Source organism: Psammomys obesus, unplaced genomic scaffold (genome assembly GCF_907164565.1).
Source record: "Psammomys obesus unplaced genomic scaffold, mPsaObe1.curated_primary_1811, whole genome shotgun sequence".
Taxonomy (NCBI): domain Eukaryota; kingdom Metazoa; phylum Chordata; class Mammalia; order Rodentia; family Muridae; genus Psammomys; species Psammomys obesus.
The window spans coordinates 378,294-385,408 of NW_026596201.1; the positions used below are offsets into that span (position 1 = coordinate 378,294).

General features: G+C 38.0%; 1 pseudogene; it reads right to left on the reverse strand.

The window, feature by feature from the left end:
* Positions 1 to 4,167: 4,167 nt before the first annotated feature.
* LOC129667990 (Ig kappa chain V-V region MOPC 21-like) lies at positions 4,168 to 6,426 on the reverse strand (annotated as a pseudogene).
* Between the last annotated feature and the right edge of the window lie 689 nt (positions 6,427 to 7,115).

Consider the following 7,115-nt stretch of genomic DNA (forward strand, 5'->3'; position numbering starts at 1 on the left):
AATAGTTTCGGAAACAGGATCCAACATTCTGTTGCATCCAAGAAACACAACTATGCAACAAAGATAAACACTACCTGAGAGTAAGGGGCTGAAAAAATGTTTTTTAAGCAAATGATTTCAGAAAACAAGCTGGAGTAGCCATCCTAATGTCTAATAAAATAGACTTTCAACCCAAGTTAATCAAAAAAGATAAGGAGGGCCACTACATTCTGATCGAAGGAAAAATCTACCAAGAGAACATCACAATTTTGAATATCTATGCCCCAAATACAAGAGCACCTATATTCATAAATGAAACAATATTAAAGCTTAAATCACACATTGATCCTAATACCTTAATAGTGGGATACTTCAACACTCCACTCTCACCAAGGGACAGATCAACTAGACAGAAAACAAATAGGGAAATAAAAACACTTACAGAGTCCCTAAATCAAATGGACCTAATAGACGTCTACAGATCTTTTCATCCAAACTCAAAAGAGTATAACTTCTTTTCAGCAACACATGGAACCTTCTCCAAAAGAGACCATATAGTTGGTCATAAAGCAAGCATCAACAGATATAAAAAGATTGAAATAATCCCTTGTATTCTATCTGGCCACCATGGACTAAAGCTGGACCTCAACAACAACAGAAATAACAAAATACTGACACGCACATGGAAACTGAACAACTTGTTACTCAATGACAGCTGGGTTAAGGAAGAAATAAAGAAAGAAATTAAAGGCTTCCTAGAACAGTTTTGGATACATAGCAACACAGTTTCTCAAACACATACAATTATATACTTTACAAGGTGCTTTTATGTATCCAAAACTTTATTCAATATATAAGCCATAGGAAAGGTCCAAGGATGGTGATGACAGACACACACTGTATCTGATGGGCAAAGGATGCAGAACCCTGAAATTGGTGAGTGGAGGGTCAGCTGAAAAGAGAACATCCACATTGGAACATCCACAATGAACATCCACAATGAGGGAGAGGAGACAACCCTTGAGCTGGGCCAGTTTGGATCCAGGTAACTCATGGACTTCTCCAGGGACTGAGAGTGGTGAATATTTAACACCACTACACTTTCCCTTGCCCAGGAACAGGTCTCCCTGCTGGGAAGAGGCAGGCTGCAGTGGCCTGGGCCCCAAGGAAGGGCCTCCCTGCTCAGCTGAACACTCAGTGGTTGCCCCAAGCATGATGATCTTTCATGTTCCTTGACTGAATCAGTGAAATGGCACAGGCAAGCTTCCCAGGGCTGCAGCTGCAGCAGAATGGCAGCCTGTTCAAGCATAAACCGCTGCGCCCTGGCACTCCATGAATGAAATGGCACAGATGGGCCTCCTAGAGCTGAGGCTGTGGCAGGGAAGCTACTACTCCAAACTTGAGCCTCTGTGCTTGGGGACTGAGACTACAGAGGTAGCTACCTCAAGTACAGGCCTCCCTGCCCAACAACAAAACAGTGGACACCACTGAGCTGGTGGATCTCCTACACTCTCTTTGGCTCTAGCAGACCCTAATCTAAGAGTAGAGAACAGGGGGCTCCTCTGTGTTTTCTGATTAGGCCTGCAAGCAAGTGAGTGCACCTTTAAGTGACTGCTTGCAGAGCCCCAGATCCAAGGTCCCTGTATGATAGCAGCCAGACATCTGATCCCTCTCACCCACACACTCACTGTGGGCAACATAGGAATCCTTGAGACAGCATGCTCACCATTGAAACCCCTGTTCTGTGGGTCTACCAGTGTAATCCAGGCAGACCAGTAAAATCAGAAAAGTTCCAATCACAACACATCCAAGAAATCAAGAATGCCATGAAAAGACAAAATCTAAGAATAATAGGAATATACAAAAAAAAAAAAAAAAAAAAAAGATTCCTGGCTCCAAACTCCAGAAAATATTCTCAAGAAAATCCTAGAGGAAAATTTTCCTAACTTAAAGAAAGAGATGTCCATTAACTCGCAGGAAGCCAACAGAACACCAAATAAACTAGACCAGAAAAAAAAAAAAAAACAAAAATCTCTTCACATAACATCATAGTCAAAACACTAAACCTACAGTACAAACAAAAAATGTTAAAATCAGCAAGGGAAATAGACCAAGTAACATATGAAGTTAGATCTATCAGAATCTCACCAGACTTCTTAACAGAAACTATGAAAGCCAGAAGCATCTGGGCAGATGCAATGCAGACTCTAAGAGACCACAGATGACAACCCAGACTACTATACACAGCAAAGATTTTAATCAACATAGCTGAAGAAAAAAAAATATTCTATGACAAAACTAAACTTAAACAATATCTACACAGCAACCCAGCCCTACAGAAGAAACTTGAAGGAAAACTCCAATCCAACCAAATCAACTACACCCGAGAAAATACGAGATATAGATACCTTCATAACAAAAAATTAAAAGGAAAAAACACATTGAAACACAGTGACACCACCAACTCCACAATAAAAGGAACTAACACTCATTGGTCACTATTATCTATCAACATCAAGGTCCTCAACTCTCCAATAAATAGACATAGATTAACAGAATGGTTGCAGAAACAGGATCTAACATTCTGCTGCATTCAAGATACACATTTCTGCAACAAAAATAAACATTTCAGAGTAAAGGGCTGGAAAAATGTTTTCTCAACCAAACAGACTCATTAAAGAACCTGGGGTAGCTACATTAATATATGTAATAAAATACAATTTCAAACAAAATTAATCAAAAAAGATGAGGAGGAGCATTGCATTCTGATAAAAGGAAAAATCCACCACGAGGACTTCACAATGCTGAATATCTATGCCCCAAATTAAAGAGCACTTGAATTTGTAAATGAAACATTATTAAAACTTAAATCACACATCGATCCCAACACCTTAGTAGTGGGAGACTTCAATACTCCACTCTCACCAAGGGAGAGATCATCTAGACAGAAGCTAAATAGGGAAATAATGACATTTACATATGTAGTAAATCAAATGGGCCTAATGGATGTCTACAGAACTTTGTACCAAAACTCAAAAGACTACAGCTTCTTTTCATCATCTCATGGAACCATCTCAAAAACTGAACATAAATTAGGGCACAAAGTAAGTCTCAACAGATACAGGAAGATCAAAATAATCCCTTGTATCGTATCAGACCACCATGGCCTAAAACTAGACCACAGTAACAAAAGAAATAACAAAAAGTCACCATACACAGGGAAATTAAACAAGTTTCTACTTAACAACAGCTTGGTCAGGCAAAAATGTAAAAAGAAATTAGAGACTTCCTAAAATTCAATGAAAATGAAGGCACAACATACCCACACTTACGGGACACAATGAAAGCAGTGCTAAGAAGAAAGTTCATAGCACTAAGTGCCTCCAGAAAGAAGTTTGAGATATCTCATTCAAGCAACTTAAAGGAACAACTAAAAGCCCTAGGAAATAAAAGAAGAAGCACAGAAACCAAAGAGGAGTAGACAATTGGAAATAATCAAATTCATAATAATCAATGAGTTAGAAACAAAGAAAACAATTCAAAGAATCAATGAAACCAAGAGCTGAGTCTTTGAGAAAATCAACAAAACAGACAAACCCTTAGCCAAACTAACTAAAAGGCAGAAAAAAAAAAATATCCAAATCAGCAAAGTCATAAACAAAAAAGGGGATATAATGACAGACACTGAGGAAATTCAAAGAATCATTAGGTCTAACTTCAAAAGCCTATACACCACAAAATTTGAAAATCTAAATGAAATGGACAATTTTCTTGAAAGACTTCATTAACCAAAGCTTGAGGATTCTTAATCTAAACTGATAATCTCATGATTATGTAGTCTTTGTAAATGATTTTAAACTCTGTCCTAATTTATACAGATTTATCATATCTTGAGCGTATAACATAGAGATGTCTAAAGCCAACATGACACTGTAAACTTCACTGATGCTTCTTGCTTGTACTGTATCCTCTCAGTGCAAAACCCCAACTTCTAAATCTTTTAACGTAGCTTCTCACTTTTTATCCATATGAACCTGCATTGCCAAAAATATACAAGAATGGAGGCCACCTCTTTATTAATTTTCTGCTGAACATTTCATCAATTAGTCATGCATAGCAGATCTCAGGCAGAAAGGGGAAGTGTGCAGGGTCAGGGCTGTGTGTGGTACAGGCAGCTGGTTAGACTCTCTAAGAGGTTTGTGTTGGAGGCTGAAGCACTGTGGGAGGATAGCTGCTACCCTGCTGACAGTAGTAATCTGCCAGGTCTTCAGGCTGCACACTGCTGATGGAGAAAGTGAAATCTGTCCCAGATCAACTGCCTGTGAAGCGATCAGGGACCCTAGTTTGCCGATAGGATGCACCATAGATTACCAGTTTCGGAGGCTGCCCTGATTTCTGTTGGTACCAAGCTACATCTTTATACACATTCTGACCGGATTTGCAGGTTAGGGTTATCCTGTCTCCTACAGATGTGGACATGATTTCAGGAGACTGGGTCATCACGATGTCCCCCTCAGCACCTGCAATCAAAAATAGACAATGAGTATTTACATATATATACACAGAGTTCCTGATACAAATGTTGGGATCAAAAATGCCTTTTCTAATGTCATTGCCTGCATACTATTGGATTCCAATAGTAATTAGCTGTTTCTCTACTAAAGAATTACTTTGATGATATTCCAGTAGTCTTTAGTGTCTCACCAGACATCCAGAGGAGCAGGAATATGAAGACCTGGGTCTGTGACTCCATTTTCATGCCACTGTCTGTCTGATGCTTTTCAGTTCTCACTGCAAAGGCCTGGTTTATAAAATATGAGCAGATGGGTTGTCTTGTAGGGACCTATGCAAAGCAGCCATCAAATAAGAAAGGAAATAGCCAAGGTTCTGTGGTGTGAGAGTATCCAGGTTAAATGTACAGTGAAAACTATCATCAAAGCAAGTAAGCAATCACTGTGGGGGGTGGGAGGAGTCAAGATAGATGCTCAAGGACCAACTTAGAGCCCTTAGACTGCAAATACTGAGATGCACTTATGACAGTCTTCCATTAAAAACCAAAAATCTGTAGACCAATTAGTTAGGCAGAAATAATACTAGAAAAATGTTTTGATAACAATCCTAAGGAAATAACAAACATTCTGATCAACAACAGAAGAAAGAGATGTCAGGGAAAGAGATGAAAGGAAAAATGAATGGGAATGGGGAAGATGAGGTGAAAAAAGCAAAAGAGAGATTGAGAGAAGGAGAGGGAAAGCTGGATTGGGGAGGTATGATAAATGTGAAAGGAAAGGGGAATGGGGAAGATAAAAGAGGATAAATATTAAAACAGAAAGGGTTAGGGGTAGAGTGTCAGGTCAATGTTTAAGAATATTTATTTCTCTTGTAAAAGACTCTGATTTGATTCCAAGCTGTTATTTGATGATTCTCAGACATCTGTAATTCCAGTAATGGCACACACACGGTACACATACATATGTGCATACGTACATACATATCTATATACTTACATAGAGTTGAAATTGTGAGCTTGAGTTAGGCTCCAGCTACTTCTATGACTGCCACCTGTTGTCTTCATTCTAATATCATGGATTCTGATTCTCTGAAATCCCCAGTGATGCCATTCTTTATAGTGACTTTGGTCATGTTGTTTATCACAACAATAGAAAAATAACTAATGATAAGGGGGAGTCTATAAAGAGGATATTAAACCTGTATAAAGACACACACAGTACATGAGAAATTGTATCTGGTCTATAATGCTGTCATACACTCCTATATCTGCTGCCTTCAAAAGAAGTTGTTCAGTTTATGTTTAGAGACTGTATAGATGGCGTTAGTTAGCATATCGCTTACACTGGGCCTTGAGTTTCCCATTTTTTAAATATTATATTTACTCATAAATATGAGATAAAATCCATGAGTGTATAGTCTATCAACAAACAGCTGTACTTCTATGGTACTGAGTGAGATATCCAGGTCTCTACATTTGAGAGCAGATAGGGAGAATATTACATGTACCCTATGATTTATAATTCTTATAATTTAAACATGAATATATAAACATGAACACAACTGTAGTAGGTTTATAGAAGAGGAATTCAATGAGGGAAGAAAATTGTAGCAATTAAAACATGGAACAGAGAGAAAGGGTAAAGGATATGTCTTATTTGTGATTACTATTGCTTTGATAAAACATCATTTACAAAAGCAACTTACAAAGATGGGAAAATTTATTCTTTTTACACTTCCGGGTAACAGTCTATCACTGAGGGAAGTCAGGCCTTGGATTCAAACAGAAAAGGGATCCACAGGCAGAAGCTAAGCAGAGGCCATGGAGGAGTGCTGCTTACTGGATTCCTCCTCATGGCTTGCTCAGGTTGCTCTGTTGAGGAACCCAGGGTCACCATGAATGGCTGCATCACCTACAGTGACTGCATCCTCCCCCATCGATTACTAATTAAGAAAATTCCCTGCAACTTGCCCAGTGCTCAGTAGTATTAAGGCATTTTCTCAAATGAGGGTTGTCCCTCTCAGATAATTTTCGTTTATGTCAATTTGACATAAAATTTCATCAGTACTGGGTATACATATGGTTATGTAATATAATCTTGAAAGAAGTTTGCTTTTATAAAATCCAGTATTATGTGTAATAACTATATGAAAATACAGTTAATATTTCAACAAGCACAGAATAAGAAGCGGGGTAGTAGGCAGATGCTCTCTGAAGCTCCACTGCTGCCCATATGTGTTCTGTTTGTGTGCAGAATACATGGAGACTGTGGAATTTAGACAGGTGAATATTTTCTGTTTCATTGTTTCCTTATTCAGTGTCTGCCACAAATTTGATGTATTCCTGCCTTGATCAAGTGTACATTTATCTTACATAATTCCTCATGGTTGCTGTGAGTACATTCAGTTTTACCAAAATAACTGAAACACCAACAAGTTTTATGCATAGTTAATATTTCTCAATAAGTAATATCAGAAGAAAACATATCCTAAAGAAAATGAGGACATTACTGGGATTTAAAGATTGCCTGTTTTTAAAGCATATGGATACTAGCATGAAAAGAATATTTTTAAATTGTTTATAAATGAATTATTATGCGAGAGAACACAGACTTAATAATGAGAAT